We start from the raw sequence: 12938 nt of genomic DNA, 5'->3' as shown, positions 1-12938 counted from the left end.
TGCTGGCACAGCATTCCTGCGAGTCCTGGCTCCCCTAGAGCCCAGGGCCTGTACCAACACCCGTAAGTGGCACCCGCAGGGGCCGTCTGGGGATAGCGGAGCCTGTGGTTGGGTCAGGGCGTTTTGCTGCCTGAGGCGAAGGACAGGTGGAGCTCTGCCCCATGTCATGTACAGAAGGCAGCTGAGCCAGCAGCCTTCTCTTTCTTGAAGACTGGCAACAGGGCACTTCTTCCCTTTGCTGAAGGAGATACGGGAAACACGGCTCTCTCCTCCAGCCTAAAGCAGCCACCTCTGGGCATCTGCTGCCGACAGGGTTCGCCTCGCTTTGTGTCAAGGCAGAGCCAGCCCTGGTGGAGCCTCCCTGGCACCAGGCACGGCAAATTGCTTTGGGTATAGATTTGCACCATGGCGCAGAGCAGAGTTGGTTCCATGGGGTTGGCTCTCCTCCAGGAGTCCCAGAATGTGTGGAACAGCTGTAACTCTCAAAACTCTCCCCAGACTAGAATTCCTGGAATCCAGAACAGCTAAACCTGTCTAAAACCAATTCCGTGTTTGCAGCCTCTTCTACATGATGAAACCCTGGCAGAACCAGTTCATCAGGCATGCATTCCCATGGATGGAACCGAAAACCGACGGATTCCATGCGACCCTGTCATAAGCCCAGCGGTGCAAAGGCACCTCATGAAAGCATTGCTCCCGTCAGGGCAACTGCCAAGTCATCTTTAAAGTCCTCCCCTCCAAAATAAAATCCTCAGAGACCCATCCTAACGAGGCCAACAAAGCAATTGGTAAGGAAGAATCAGAAGCAGCAGCCACCAGTCCCCATGCGAGAAATAAACACTGGTGTCATGGAGGGAGGGAGCCGCTGGGTCCCCAAGGCCGGGTCACTGCCCCTCCCCTGCTGCCTCTCGGGAGACGTGAACGCCTTCCTGGTTCGTGGCAGGCAGCCGCCACTGTGCCGCGGTCCTGCATCTGATGGGTTCGGGACGGGGCATTTTTCGACAGTTCCCGGAGTTCCTGGGAACGACTTCCCTGCCAGGCATGTACAGACATAAATAGGATAATAAGAAATACAAGAATCTAACAAGAATCTAATCTGTGTGTGCCCCAGAAAACCAGCTCCCATCTTTGCACATAAGCAGCTTGTTTCAGGAAACAAGGGAGGGATACAATTGCTGGAGGAAATGTTAGGCAGGGTCTCAGGGGCTTATGCGACCTTCCTTATTAAAGGAACCTAAGAACATAAGAAAAGCCATGCCAGATCAGACCAAGGCGCACCGAGTCCAGTGCTCCGTGCACCTGGTGGCAACCCAGCTGCCCACAGGGTCCCTCCAGCAGGATGGGCGCAGACCTCCACCTACCCAGCTCCTCGCACCTGGCGTCTGCCGGCAGGCCCCCTCTGGGAAGGAGGGAGCACGTGGCCAGCCCAAGAGGGAGCTGCTGGCCGCCTCCTCCCCCGTGAATCTGTCCAGTCCCCTTGTAAAACCATCCAGACGGGCAGAAATCGCCACCTCCCGTGGCAGCAAATTCCACAGTCTGACTGCAGGCTATGCAAGGAGGGGCTTCCTTCCGGCTGCCCTCCCCTTCCCCCAGGCAGCTTCCTGGCATGACCCCGGGTTTGAGTGTCGTGGGAAAAGAGAAAAACGCCCCCCCCCATGTCTTTTCTCTCTTTTTAAAGAATTGTATATGCTGCTGTTTCTTCAGCTGTGGACTTTCTTATGTTCTTCTTTCCTCTTAACGTCTATGCAGCTGTTGCTTGTCGTCAATGTGTGTGCCTTGTGCTTGAAACGACCTGGTCCCCATCCTGCACTCGACTCGACTCGACTGGACAGGCCCAGCTGCCGCAGGCCACGAGGGCTGTCCCAGCGCTTGCGCCAGCGGCCCCAGCTCAGCGCTGCGGGGGCGTCCTGGCAGCAGCACACGGGCGACTTACCTTGTCACAGACGAGGCTGGTGAGGTTTGCGGATATCTTGCCATCGCTGTTGCAAACAGAGAATGAGAGAAAGGTGGAGAAGCAATAAACCAGGCGACACAAAGGAGGCTGGCTTAATTCTGTGGACAGACGCGGGTGTGCCAGTTTCTATAGCCTGAGCTACACAGCCGTGCGAGCTCTTCCAGATTCGGTCCACGGCCTTAGCAACCCCCCACCCCAAGGAGCACATTCCTATTTCCCAAGGACCTTTCCCATCCCCTCTACTGCCAGCTCACCCCGTCGGATGGCTCTTTTCTCCTTCAGTACGTGCACCTTGGTGCTCCCTGCTCACTACTCCCCAGGCAAGCTTCCCCACTACCTTTCCCCCTCCCTTTACCTGACCAGTCTTTTACCTGTCCAGCACCTTTACCTGGCTTCCATATTACCTTTCCACAGGGGAGGCCGCTGGTGCCCATGTCCTCAGCGATGGCAGCTCTTCTTTGGAGCTTTGCAGCCGCTGCCCGGGGGCCACTACGGAGCTGAACCTACTCCGGGAATGGGGCTCAGCCCCAGGGAGTCACCAGCACCCCCTAACTATTCACCCTCCCCCGGCCTGGAAAGCGCCTCCGCTTGGTGCTGTGGCAATGCGGTGCATTTCTCTCAGCCCTCAGGTAGATGCCCCCATCCGGCTCTCTGGCTTGCTCCTCGCGGGGCAGGGCTGGACCGAGGAGGCAGCAGCTGCACCTCCCAGCGCCCAAAGGAGCGGGGAAGCGCTCAGTGCCGGGGAGGTCGCTCCGAAACACACGGGGGAGCCTCCTGCAAGCGCCTTCCCCGGCCCTGGCCGCAAAGATGCAACAACAGCACCGCCCATGTCTGGCACCCAGAGTCCAGCCACGTCACTCGGCCTCCTGGCAGGGCCAGTCCTGGCTAGGGAGGCGGGAGAGTTAGAGGAAGGCAGCGTTTTGTGGGCCGGAACTAGGACTGCTGCTGGCCTGAACGAAAGCAGCCGGCACACAGTAGTTTGATCTGCAGAAATCGGCAGACGTGAGGAGAGGCATTCTCATTGCCCCTGCTACACTCTGCTCAAGGGGCTGGGGCTCAAGGCTCAGGCAGGAAGGCCGGTTACTTCAACAGGCCGAGTTGCTGAGGATGCTTCCAGACAGCGGGCGCTTGGAATGGGCCTTGTGCAGCCCCGGTCCTTCCCTTCTTAATGGACTTGCTGCAGTAAGGAGAAGACCCAGGAAGAAGGGGAGATACCATTGTTTGGACTAGGGTTGGGAAGAGCCCTTTTGGAACCCAGCTGTCGGGCATCCCTGGGCATCCTCTTGTGTGTGGCCTGGCCCTGCAAAGTGGGCTGAGCCAAGAGGAAGTGCGTGGACACGCAAGGACCCCAGCTGGAGCACCAGCATCCGTCCCAGAGGCTGCAGGACACGAGCGAGGGGCCCTGCAAGCACAGCTGATCCGAGTCCAGGGAGCCGAGCCAGGGAATCCCCTGGATTCCCGCCCCCCCAAGCGATTCCTCTCACTCCCCTAGGCGGGACCCCCAGGAACATTCTGTGAACGGGACGGGCTCTGATGCACTAAGCTCCCTGAGCTCACGGGTTCAATAAAGGCGAACAGCGGGGCAAGACGGAGCATGAAATTCACACTCCAGACTAGCAGCAGGAAAATACCAGCAATGCATTTTTGGTTCATTGAGTTCTAAAGATACCTCTCGATGTATCCGCAAGCTTCAGAAACTGTTCAAAAGAAAGGGGAGACCGTTTAAGGACATTTCGTTCCCACAAACAGCGCAGGCTGAAGGGACAGGCGCGGGAGGGCGCGTCGGGCTGGGCATGCTCACCTACCATTCACCCTGGCAGCCGGACACTGGAATGAAGAGGAGGAAAAAGGAGCACAGTTAGGGCTGGCGGCCCCACTGAGGAGCCGGGGAGGCTCCTGCCTCCGTCCTGAGTGCTGCCCCGGGACTGAGATGCATCCCCCCCCCCCCCTTGGCAGACGTTTGTGGAACGAGGAGCGGCGGGGGAGCCGCACGAAACACGGGAGGGCGGCCTCCGAACAGGGCGCTCTCTGGATGCTGGGAAATTTGCACAGATGAGGCCAGCGATCGCACAGCAAGGCAAGCGCAACCCAGGCGAGGAACAGAGCAGGCGACACCTGGACCACTCGGTGCAGAATGGGGGCCATTCAGCTTTCCTCCTCGAAAAGAAGAGTTTGGCCCTTATTGCAGCTGTTCTTCTACCGGGAGCTGTTCTGTGCGACTGCACCTGAACCGTGCAGAATATTTTTCCTTTTATGCCACGCAAATAGGCGCACTAGAGAACCTCTTCCCTGCCTACAGTGTTGCCTCCTGCCAAATGCAGCCACTGCCGCTTTCTCTCCGCAATGTCACCGCAAGGCGAGGTCCCTCCAGCATTCCTTGGTGGTGAGCCATTAGCTGACCAAGCCAGCCCTTGCTGTTCTTCCCTCAGAAGAATTTCAAAGCACCCCCCAATTTTTTTTATACAACAGGCAGTGCAGGGAGAGGCCTCTCGACAAAGCGACACAAATGCCAAATAGACACTCTGATGGATGACAGTGGAGGAAATGGCAGCTTTGCCAAGAACGCAGTCACGGCCTTTCTTGGGAAAGGTGCTGCTCACAGCACCCCCGGAAGCACAAGGAACTTACGGAGGCTGCTTCCACCGGTGCAAGGAACAGGCCTGCGAAGAGAAGAGGCAGGCGGTCTGTCGGGTGAACATGGAGGGCTGCTCTGCAGAGCTCCACGGGGCCAGTCAGACCGTGTGGCCCTCTGGCCCGCCCTGAGCGGCAGCAGGTCCCTGGGTCTCCTCCAGCCACGGCGCTGGGATCCTTCTGGCCGATGGTGTGGCTGTCCGTGCTTGGGCCTTCTGCACGCAAAGCATCCGCAACGGCCTCTCCTGCGGTGGCCCTTCAGGACCGTGAGGTGCGATTAGCAGCAGAGGCACCTCCCAAAGCTACTTGGGGTGCTCCAGCCAGAGCCTTGGGGGAACGGCAGGCTCAGGCACACCCAGGTACGACAACGCACAGTCGCACCACTCCTGCCTCACGCAGACCAGCTGCATCAGCAAGCCCAACCCAGGAGCAAGGACTGGGAACAGTTGCTTGGGGGTACAGTTCCCATCAGCCATCGCCAGTAGGGAGCATGTTGGGATGGCAGTTGCGCAGCATCTAGGTGGCCGCATGTCCCACATCCCTGCTGTAGCGCCACCACCACTTTTTGGAGCAAACACCCTGGGCAAATTATAGCATTCAAGATGCGCATCTGGGTGGGGTCCCAGGGGAAAGCAGCAATTGCAGGTTCAGTTAAGCCCAGCACCTCAGAGCTTACAAAATACCACCATATCTGATGTCCAGGTTTGCATATCAAAGGCATGCTTTTTCTTTCATTTAAACAAGAGTCACTTTTTTCTCTCTCTGTTGAAAACACAGCATAGATGCTTTGACATGCAACAAAGTCCTTAAACCAAATTTGATTTGTTTATTTGCAAACTTAATCTTGATCATGTCAGAAAGCTGTGAATTCTCTTGCACGTACTGGTATGTAAAATGGCACAACCCTGAACTTTCTGTGCAAACTCCAAAATACAGAACAGTTGGACCTCAGCCCTCATTTGTCAGCAAAGGGGAGCTGTTTAAAGGCAGAAAACCTTTCTTCCCCAGGGCAAGAGCCCTCCCCTGCTGTGAATGTGATCCAGGGTGATGGAAGACAACACCAAAAGCCTGCTGCAGTTAACTCCTCAAGGTGTCCAGGACAAAGAAAGTGGGCACAGCTGAAAGAGAGTGCCAGGACTGTGTTGATCAATTTTCTGTGCTGCCAGTCTGAGGAAAGGCTGCGAAGTGCAAAGAGACAAGGGGAAAGCCCAACAACTCACCCAGGTAAAGGCCAAGCGCAGTCAATAGGAAGGAGGCATGATGGGCAAACGCCATGGCAGGCCTCACCTGGGCACTGGAAAAAGGGGGTTGCACATCAGCACAAAGTCCTGTCTATGTATCCATCACCTGTCTACCTATTTAAGGTCATTTCTCTGCCTTCTTTGAGGCTGAAACCCTCTCAAGATGATGTACCAGATTAAAACCCCACAAAGTGGATGCGGTTTTAAACCATAAAAACAGATTCAAAAAATCCATTAAAGCAGATTGCCCACTGAAATCAATAAAAACAAAGCTTACTCCTACAAACAAACAACTGAGACTTAAAGGAAGGCCAGTGGAAACAGGTGGGTCTTAGAGTTTCCTTAGAAGCTGCGAGGATGGGAGCTGATGAACACCTGATTGGAGCCACTTCCGCTGGAGCGGGGCTGCCACAGAGAAGGCCCCCTCCTTTGTGCTCGGGGAGCCTTGTGATTGCAAAGAAGACCCTCGGGGGAGGGCTTCGGGTGGGCCTCAGCATGTGGCAGGCTGATGTGGAAGAAGCCAGACCTTTCAATGGGATGTCTCCAAGTCATTTGAGGTGTGAAGGGTTAAAATAAGTGCCATATCACTTTATTTCTCCCACTTGTAGAGGACTCATCAACAAGCTCAGAAAAGTGAGTTCCAGCACATGACTCTGTTTTGCTTATTGGCAAAATGAGCAGATTCATATTAAAAAAACCCAAGAGAACAAATTTCTCACCCATTCCTGAGACAGCTAATAGCTGTTTGGTGGATCTATGCATTCAGTAAAAGTTATAAACTAAAACCATCCATCAAGGTTTTAAAAGAGTGAAATGCAGAGCACAAACAGAAGGAAGTCTAGTTTTTTAACATCAGGTGGAATTTCTTTTTCATCCCGTGTCTAAATTCTAACAAGTGAATGATGACCCTCCTCTCCGGGTAGCCAGTTCCAAAGCCACAAAGTGAAATTTCTTTGAATTGAGTCACCAAATCCCCACTGACTTGGACATTCAGGCCCAGATGGAGGGGTGGCTCCTTTGGACAAATGCTGAGGCCAACCAAGGGCACACTGGGGCTGCAAGGACCTTTAATGGGTGGCCCTTTAAGAGCTCCATACCTAAATCCCACCAGGGGCTGATTATTTATGCGTATTGTGCATCTACTTTGTATTCTGCACAATCACAGACAAGTGTACGTGTTTACAGAGCCAGCGTGGGACTGGGACTCCAGTGTCCTGGGTCTGAGCCCGTGCTCAGCCACGGAGTCAGCCAGGTGTTCTGCCCCAGTCATGGCCTCTCAGCCCAACCTGCCTCCCAGGGGATGCGATGGAAGGGAGGAGGAGGAGGATGCAGACTGCCTTGAGTGCCTCGGAAAGAAAAGGGCAGGATTTAAATCTAATATGTCAATAATTGACACACAATTAAAAACCCAACCCTACTAGAATGAAAACAACACTTCACCCAGCAATCAAAGGTCTGCTTGGATATGAACATCTTTGTCTGATGGCTGAAGGACAGCAGATAAGTTTTCCACCCCTCCATGTGCTTCTTTTTCCCTGAAAACTAATGAACCTACTCTGGGAGAAGATTTCATGGACTATAATTTGCTTCATCGGATGTCCACAAAAGTTTCTCTCAGAGTAAACATGCTAATTTTTAAGGTGCAATGAGATTCCCTCTGTTGTTTTTGCTGCAACAGACCAATGGAAATTGTGGAACTTCTCATTCTCATCTCCCAGCACTGACATCGTCCTGTCCTTATGCTTCACGCAGCACCATCCTCGTGCAAGCCCTTTGCAAAGGTGGAAAAGGCCAGCATTTGCCCGACGGAGCTGGGAGTGGGATGGCAGAGGGAGGGAAGGAAGAAGAGCCGAGGGTGACAGCAACAGAGGGACAGAGCAAGCCGATCCGTGTGCACAGATCTTCTACCTGTCCGCAGCAAAGCCCACCGGTTGCAGGAGCGAGGGATCCCCAAGACGAACAGCACAAAGGAACTGGTCTCAGCCAGCTCAGCCTGATCTCATTCCCTGCAGGTGTGGGATGTTCAAGCACAGGGGCGTGACTAGTGTCAACTTTCCACACATACTTTAGCTGGAGCCGGCTGACCATGCAGAGCCCATACAAGTTTTGCCACATTCAGGGGAAACTCTCTGTCACAAGCGTGGTGCAAAGTATGTCAAGTAAATGTTCGTACGTGGCCAAGGCGATCGGTAGGCTTCTCCCTCCCCACCTCCCAACCCACTCCCTGGGCTTGGCTCCCTGGACTCTGGCCTGCTTTGAAGCAGCCCTGGGCCTAACTTCCTGCCCTGGGTTCAAGGGGTGCTCACCAGGAATCGAGTCCCATGCCCTGCATACGCAGTGTCCCTCTTCCGGGCATGGATGAGCAACATTCATTCTCTGGACACGTGTGGATTTCTCCTTGGCTCAGATCGTTTGCAAGATGGGGGCCAACCACAAGGAAGTCTGCGAATCCTAGAGGGACCGATACCAGCACTAATACAGATCTTTGTTCTCTTTTGCTTTAGACAAGGAAGCGGTCTGGACACTTTTAACTGAGGGCCATGGGCGCCAGGAAGTGGGGGAAGCAGGTGCCTGTCGCACGAGCAGGGAAGCACCCCACTGTTTCACCAAGCCGGGTTTTTGCACGAGTCAGCCAGGAAGTTGGCAGCTTTGCACACCTTGTCTCTTGTTTCATGTTTTTCTGGGTCTCATACAAGTACACAAAAGCACAAGCACACCTGCTCATTATTGAGCCCAGTCTAGCCAGATCTCCGCTTGCAAACATCCCTGTGAGTTGCTTCATCCACACTGGTGCTCCCTGGACCAGTGAATGCCTTTTCCTTTCAAAGGCTACCTCGTGTTGCCCTGCAGTGCAGAGAACTCTTGGGAATCATGGATAAACTACCCACCGTGGCCTCCCCTCGAGGCAGTTGCGCATGATGGGTGAACATTCCCAGCATCCTCAATGCTGGGCTTGATGAACCTCTGGCCTGATCCGAAATCAGGCAGCTTCCAATGATCCTATGTCCTTTTTGCAACTTTGGAAGCATGAAAGAGTTGGATCCAGAGGTAACTTGGTTGTGCTCTGGCTCCACTAAATCAGCGTGAAAAGCTACTCCCTGGCTGGGTTCAGGCATCATGCTAAACCACGGTGGGAACCACCATGGCGTGGTCCGCTGTGTTATTTAAACACTGTCAGAGACTTACCATGTGGACACCAACCTACCAGGTTTGGTTTCCATGAAACCCCACAGAAAAACAACGGTTTGCTCTATGGTTACCATGCTTCACCATGGCTTGTTCAATGGTGTGAATTCAGAAGCATGGTTTCCACACTGCTACCATAGAGTCCTGTGGAAAGAGCTGCTGGAGGAGGAGGAGGACATGCTCCGGCCTGTGTCTTCCATGCACCAGATCTGCCTAGCAACAAATCTGACCACTCTAACTATGTGCAAACTAGCTGCTCTGCACTCTCACCACCTTTTTACTTTTTCTTTCTTGAGTTTCTTTTCCCTGAAAAATCCAAAGTTTCTGATTCAGTGCATCCACATTAAATTTCCTGGGGCTGAGAAGTCTTCCAGCCCTTTTCATACATTGAGTTTGTTCTTCAAATGTAAAAGAAACCCAAAGGAAGCTATGCAAAGCCTTAAGAAAAAGTCCAAAATATACAGCTGGGTGATACTTTTATTTGGGCCACCCCAAATGTTCTGTAGAACTTGAAATCATTATTCTGTGACATTTTGGTTGGTCCAAACCAAAGCATTCCACACCTGTGGATGTTGAAGTGTTCTTTCATTGTGCGTGTTTTCAAACATTCATTGAATTATTGCACTGCGTGCTGAGGTCAAGTGTGTTGAGGGGCTGCCAGATGCGGGAAGCGCCGAAGTCCTCAGCACTCTCAGGACTCCAGATGGGGCAACCGGCTCAGAAAGGCTGGTGGCCCCCACTTCAGTGGAGACAGCTGGGACTGAGCTCAGGGGCCCACAGGGAGGGCGAGGGCCTTCGCCGTGGCAGAAGTGTCTGCAAGATGCACGTGCGAATGCTTAAGAAGACACTTGGGAGCAGAAAAGTGCCCCCTCCCCGCCCCAAGTATTCGTATCTTTCTGCACTTCACCCATGCCAATACGGTGGCCCGACGGGACAGCAGTGCCCCAAGCAGCCTCCTCTGGGCTCTGCTGCTGCTGCCTTCGCAGTGCTGGAGGTGGTCCTGGAGCTCGATGGACTGGTTTGTCGAAAACCTCCCCTCCGGTGTGCACGTTGCTCCTTCGTGGGTGCCTTGCCACACCCAGGCTCCCGTGCGCATGAAGGACTCGGAGCCCTCTCCGGGAAGAGGCCCGCCCCGCTCCCGCCGGCCTCGTCAGACAGGGAAGAGAGGCGGGCGGCGGGGGGCACGCAGGCAGACGCCTTGGCGCACGTGGCAGGGTGGGAATGCCCGTGCGCACGGCCCCAGTGGAGCCAGTCCCAAGGCCCACCCTCCGGACGACGGAGGCCTTGCGAAGCGCGCGAGGAGCCTGCCTCGAGCCCTGGCCGATCTTGCGTGGGCCGGGGCTGCCGAAGAGCCCGGCAGCTCTGCCCCTTTTCAATCAGTCAAGGTGCTTCAGAAAAGGGCTCAGAGCTAGCCATCGTCGCTAAACGGCACTCCATGGCCTGAGGCACATGGCCTTTGCCCGTCAGAGGCCAGGGGTGAGGAAGAGTAGGCAGCCACGCACACCAGCCCCGCTCGTGGCCCCCAAGGTGGGTTGTGGCGGGGCGATCAGGTCCGCAGTGGCATGGGGCCACTACCAAGTAGGACAGTGCCCTCTTCCGAGGTTCCTTCAGGTATGCTGAAGCATAGATGCTTGTAGTTTAAATAGAAAATGGCATGTGATTTAAAAATAAAAAAGTGTTTATATTCAGTAAAATAAGTGACCAGAAATATAAAACATGAAGAAGAAAATGAAGTAAAATAAAATAAATAATACATTCACATTTGTCCTCAGCGTGTGATGAATGTTTGAAAAGAACACGCACGATTGAAGAACACTTCAAAATCCACAGGTGTGGGATGCTTTTGTTTGGACCAACTAAAGGCTTGTGAATGCTAAGAGTCTGTGCAGAATAAAGGCACTTGCAAAGAGCGCCAGAGAGACCATCTTGCTTGGGCGGGGACACCTGGCTCACAACAGCAAGAAACAAAACCTTGTCTGCAGAAGAATCGCAGGGCTTTGCTGGTAATAATGAAGAAATCGAAACTGTGAAAGATTTCGCATGCCTCGGCTCAGATGTCATTTCCAGTGGAGACTGTGGCCCAGAAAGGCGAAGATGACGGCGATTTGGAGGGCAGCAAGGAAGGAGCTAGAAAAGAGCATGAAGCGTTAGGATGTTTTACTGGAGGCCAAGGACATCCACACTATTTGTTTCACTTCCCGATCACAATCTACAGCTGGAAAAACTGGACAGTGAAGAAAGGTGGCAGGAAGAAAATAGATGCGTTCAGACAGGGTCCTGGAGGGGAGGTTTGTCAGAGAGACGAGCAAGGGGGTCCCAGGCCAAATCAAGCCGGAGCTTTCCCTAGTGGCAGAAATGACAGAACTGTGGCTGCCATACTTCGGGCGCATCACGAGAAGGCATGGCTCACCCGGGAAGACCCCCATGCTGGGGAAGGTCGGGGGCAGAAGATGAGCAGGAGGGCCAGCCACGGGATGGAGGGGCTCCTTCGCGGAAGCCATGGCCTGGAATTTGGGCTGTCGTGGGCAGGACCTTTTGACGGGTTTCCATCCACAGGGTCTGCATAAGTCAGAGATGCCTCGATGGCACATAACACACACGCACCAGAAGAAGAGCCCGGAGTGCTCACTGCCCACAGGGACTGTGCAGCTGGTGCACCTTTTTCCCCTTGACTATTTTCTAGTAACAGAAACGTTGGGAGGAAGAGTCCCGAAACGAGAGGGCTTCAGCTGGGCCTCCTGCAAGGCTCCGGCTCGAGACAGGCGATCGCACCACAAAGGCTGCCTGGAAGCCCCCGCCCCCCACCCACGGCAGGGCTGTGGTGCAGGGAGGGCACGGGGAGGAGTAGAAAGGGGAGGCAGCCACAGGACGCGCCCCGGGAGGATCCTGGCAGGGCACAGGGCTACTCCTGCTCAATGACCATTTTGCCGCTGTGTTCTCCCCAAAGCGGGATGGGGGAGATCCGCACAGGAGATTAGATGAGGCCGGGGATTCAGGGGCACAGATTGGAGTCACCCCCCTTGAAGTCGAGGGGCTCCTCAGGGCATTGGACATTACAAAGGCGCCAGGCCGTGATGGGTTACACCTGAGAGTGCTTAGAGAGTTGGCAGGGGTTCTCTCACGCCCGCTGGCCTCCATTTTTGAGGCCTCATGGAGAACGGGTGACGTTCCAGAGGACTGGAGGGTGGCGTCAGTGGTCCCAGTTTTCAAAAAGGGTAGTAGAAGGGACATGGGGAATTACAGACCTGTTAGCCTTACGTCCATTGTAGGAAAAACAATGGAAAGGCTCATAATAGCGAGAGATCTAGTGATGCTAGATAGGGAAGGGAGGCTGATAGCCACACAACACGGCTTCCACAAAAACAGGTCCTGCCAGACAAACCTTGTGGAATTCTATGGCAAGGTTTCGAGGTGGCTAGATGGAGGGGATGCAGTCGATGTGGTATACCTGGATTTCAGCAAGGCCTTTGACAAAGTGCCCCATGATATCCTGGTGGAGAAACTGAGGAGTTTTGGGATACACCAAAGCACTGTCCGGTGGATTAGGGCATGGCTGACTGACCGAAAGCAGAGGGTAACCATTAGTGGGGAACCATCGGGATGGCAGCCAGTGACAAGCAGGGTCCCCCAGGGCTCTGTCCTGGGGCCGATCCTGTTTAATCTTTTCATCAATGACATGGAAGAAGGGGTGAACAGTCTGCTGATCAAATTCGCAGACGACACTAAAACTGGGGCAGTGGCCACAACTGAGGAGCAGGTACTCCAGATCCAAAAGGATCTGGACAGACTATAGAAGTGGGCAGGAGACAACAGGATGGCATTCAATGTGGACAAGTGCAAGGTCTTGCACTTGGGGCATAGGAATAGGTGTCCTAAGTATAGGTTATGGGACAAGTGGCTGGAGAGCAGCACCTGTGAAAGGGACC

Source organism: Varanus komodoensis, unplaced genomic scaffold (assembly GCF_004798865.1).
Source record: "Varanus komodoensis strain SLA01 unplaced genomic scaffold, ASM479886v1 scaffold73, whole genome shotgun sequence".
NCBI lineage: Eukaryota > Metazoa > Chordata > Lepidosauria > Squamata > Varanidae > Varanus > Varanus komodoensis.
Note: the sequence above shows the minus strand (reverse complement) of the source record.